A 4,533-nucleotide genomic window follows, 5' to 3' on the forward strand; every position below is an offset into this window, starting at 1 on the left:
ACTACTAGATAAAAACAGGAAAAAAGAGGAATACAGTGGTCTTTTTTAGGCAATTAGTACTGTTTTCCATATATAATAACACTTTGAAAATTTTCAGTAAAATGTCTTAATTGAATTTACCAGGTGGCTTTAAATAAATGACATAAGTCCATATCTTTCTCCATGTATATACTGATAACTAAAAAATACTAATAACCAGAGACTCATTGCATTCTTGTTATCTATTGAGTCATCAGAAGTCATGACATTTATCTATGCAAAAATGTATCCTGGCTTCTGACGACCCAATAGCATATTTAACTGAGTAGTCATCTCACTGCCTAAGTGTGTATTTGATGAGCAAGAACGTTTAAGGATAATCATTACTCCATTATTCACAATAGCAAAAAATGGGATGAAAAGTTTATCTACAAAAGTATGTTTTAACTTATGGTAGACCCACTATGGTACATTAAACAGGCATTAACAAGAATTGAGACATCTACTTGTCCTGATATTTGAGAATCCTCATGATATAAATTGCAAAGTTGCTATCATTCTATTTTTAAAAGTAGGTACAAACAAAAAAGATTTAACTAGATATATACCTATCAACAATGATTAGCCGGGACCAGCAGTTAGCGTAATGGCTATGTCGCTGGACTCCCATGTAGTCGACAGCAGTTGGAGTCTCGGACCCGGTAGCTTAAACTCAGGCCAGGTGCGTGTGCATCTGTGCCCAAGATTCCGAAAGGAGAATGGAGAAGGGACTGCGGTGTGGTCATCCCCCTTGGGGGGTGATTTCTCGCTTTCTGTCTCTGTCTTTCTGGCAAGCGCAAACGCCCTATAGCAAAAACCTCTCCAAAACAAAACAAAACCAATGATTAGCCAAGGGGTTTGCTTAACAGGCAGAATTTTTACAGTAGAAATAATTTTCTCTACCGTTTCAAAGAACATTTTATTGGGAAAACCTTTACAATGTGCTTATTGTAAAGTTCACACTATTAAAAGTGAGCTTTTTGGGACCAGCAGTTAGCATAATGGCTATGTCGCTGGACTCCCATGTAGTTGACCACGGTTCCAGTCCCAGACTTGGTGGCTTAAACTCATGCCAGGCACATGTGTGTGCATGCCCAAGAGAAGAACAGAGAAGGGATTGCGGCATGGCCACCCCACCCCCCCCCACCCCCATGAGGGTGATTTCTCGCTTTCTATCTCTCTGTCTCTCTCTGTCTTTCTGGCAAGTGCATGTGCCCTACAGCAAAAACCTCTCCAAAAAAAAAAAAAAAGTGAACTTTTAATAGAAAGCAAAAGACAAGGCACAAAATAACCTGCAATAATACACTAAAGGAAAAAGCATCCTATCCTGATTTTAGGGTTTTTGTTGCTGTTTCAAAAAGGAAAGAGAGCTGAGACAAAGAATTGTTTCCAAATAATAAAACTTTTAACAATGATTCAGTAAGGTGGTTAAAATGGAAGAGACTTACCTTAAGTGTAAATGTCTTTTTGGGTAGAATCCGTACAATGACAAGAAGCAATTATGCTCAAAGTAATCCAACACCTAAACGCCCACTTTCAATCAGCCAAGAAACAGGCATGCAAAATTTAACCTAAAATGCAAATTCTCAAAATTTGAGAAATTTAAGCAAGCACACTTAAAAGATTTAAATAAACAAGCCTGTAAATCAAGTAACTGACACTGTTACTTCCTGTTTTGAGGGAAATAATCATTAAGTGTTAAATTTTCAAGTATCCTCAATAATTTAACAATGCTTAAAAACACAGAATGCATTCTAATTAGAAATTAACTATGAAATATAGTTCTAAATCAGTTATAGAAAGAAACAATCAGTATATTCATTCTCATTTGATAGTTACCACTGCAAACCTTAAGCATTTACAATCTTTTCAAAAGATTTTAAAATACTATGATTTTTAAAGACCTTTCAAACTTCCAACTAACAATTATCATTAAATTTACAATATTGTAAATGCAAAAGATCTTCATATTAAGGGAGATTAAAAAATGGGGTATTTTGCTAATCATTCAAATTAAATTCAAGCATGGCAAAAAACTACCCAATACTGACTAGCTCTGTATCATTTCTTCCCATGAATTATTAAATTTTAAGAAATAATGTTCAGACAACTCTCATGGGTTTAAGGAGTCAAAACATACAATTAGGTGTTCCTCTCCCCCCTTAAAAAAGTCACACATAAAATATTTGTGGACAAGTGCACACGCCCTATAGCAAAAACCTCTCCAAATTAAAAAAAAAAAAAGGTGTGGACAAAAACAAGAGAAACCCAAGAAAGAGAATTACCACTGTGCTTTTTCTTTCACAAAATATTAGTTCAGATTACATAAATATAAGGATAGACACATGACAATATATCAAACAAAACAGCTTGCTTTTCTAAGTAATAGGAAATACTTTTACATAATCTGTCAACTTTTTATCACTCACTATATTATGATAAAAATTATTACAATTACCTTACTAATTTAAAAACCCTCCCAAAGACAGACTATTCCAAGTGACCCAGAAGAAATAGATCTTTCCAGCAAAACTGAGTAAAAGTCAAGTAGAATAGTATTCAACAATTATAATGAAAAATTTAAGTGAACCATTTTCTGTACTAAATGGCCAGAAAATACTGAACCAAAATTACCAAGTAGTACAGATGAAGTATGATGTGTAATCACTTAAAGTAAAAATCACAACACACTTTAGAAAACTGTGTAACTATTTGAGAGCCAAAATTTGACTCCTGTGTTTGTTATTTCACACAATGTACAAACATGTTTATTCCATTTATCATAGAAGTATATTTAAGTATTTGTACCAAGCAATGGGTATACTGTCAAAGTGATTACTGAGCAGATATAACCTAGCCTAGCAGTTTTGACCCTTTTCACAATTTACAAGTAGAACCTTAATAATTAGGAAAAACTGTAGAATTAAATGTCAATTAAATTATGTCAATTACACAATGACAAGAACCAAAAATAAAAGGATTAATATTAAAATATTCTTTTACATTAAAGTCCAATAACCTCCCTTTCAGAAAACTTCTGTGTATACCGTTAGGCTTTTAACTTAAAGATGTAAATCAGAACATTAAACCAATTACGCTAGATTAGTAGGTACTCTGAAACCACCCGCCAGGTTATACATACTCTCACTCAATCATGTAAAGAATTGAATTCTTTATTTGTGATATCCATAAATGTTGTTATTCTATATTTCTATTCAGGAAGGCAATTTTCTCCTATTATCAGTTTTTTTTGTTTTTTTTAATAAACGACAACTTGAGTTTTATTTCATGAAAGGGCTACAAACATACATTTCTTAACCAAGCAGAAGACACAGATAATCTGCTTTACACTTGCACCTATGATACCAGTACAGTAACTGGCTCATTAGCCATCAAAGCAATTGGGTCTTGCCCAAGCTATGCACAGCAATTTACATTTCAAATCTCATGTAGAAGTATGAAATGTAGCAGTTGTGATATGAACTGGTAACTACATTCCTGTGAAGCCCATCTCAGTTACCCGTTTATTTGTAACTTTCCAGTCAGCACAGATTATTGATGGTAAACTTCTACATCTGATACTATTGTCCCAAACAAGTTTTTATACAAATTTGTTATGCAGCTATACTGTCATTCTGCCAGTAGATGGTGCTACAAAGGTTGAGAGGATTTCCATGAGGACAACAGTTCAGATAGAAGGAAAAAAAAAAAAACATGTTTAAATCTGCTCTGAAAATACAAAAATGCATTTAGTGAGGGTAAAATATAACCCTTGTTTTTAACCGTTCATTACAGACACCAATAAAAAGGATGAAACTAGGCTATCTGAAAAATTTTAAACACTTCATATGAATGAAAACACATGCTTAACACAAACTATTGTTAGAGCTACACAGTACATATTTTTGAAGTAAATTCTCATAGAAAGTGACCGATCAAGATATGCAAACTGCTTAATACAAGAGATGGACGCACAAAAACTTAAAAAAGATTTTTAAAAGCAACATCCACCATTTCAAAACTTTTTCCTATAAGGGATAAAATTCAACATGTCACTAGCATAAGAGAGGGATAAAAACAATTAGAAAAATGTTTTAAAGAAAGGACCTCTTAAAAGTTTAAGTACACATCAGTAATTAACACGAAAAATCCTAAACGAATATCCTTTAAAATCCAGGTTTTGCTACAGAATCAGCAAATTCACTCCCTCCCTCCCCCAAAAAACACAAATTAAAACAAGACATTTTGCTAGTATAAAAACGACCAAGGTCCAAGTAATAATAAAAAAATAGAGTCCATCAATGACTGTAACACAAAAATGTGTATGTGGGGCCGAGTCCATCTTTAGAGGGAGAGGCAAGAGAGGTGGCAGGCAAATAGGGGAACACCCCCAAGGGTAAGTAACCTTAGAAGTGCCCCCCTCAAGGGTAAAACAGGGAAGACGGTAAGAGGGTAAAAGGATGAGTTGACCCCACTTGGGTTGTTGAAAAGAGCTACACCTATAGCCACTCGCAG

At 34.1% G+C, this 4,533-nt stretch overlaps 1 protein-coding gene across 1 annotated transcript in view; it reads right to left on the reverse strand.

The window, feature by feature from the left end:
* The window catches only part of HNRNPA0 (heterogeneous nuclear ribonucleoprotein A0), a 9,176-nt gene that overhangs the window by 3,610 nt on the left and 1,033 nt on the right, over positions 1-4,533 (reverse strand). The window lies entirely within an intron of this gene.

The sequence above is a fragment of the Tupaia chinensis genome, unplaced genomic scaffold, assembly GCF_000334495.1.
Source record: "Tupaia chinensis unplaced genomic scaffold, TupChi_1.0 Scaffold000672_1, whole genome shotgun sequence".
NCBI lineage: Eukaryota > Metazoa > Chordata > Mammalia > Scandentia > Tupaiidae > Tupaia > Tupaia belangeri.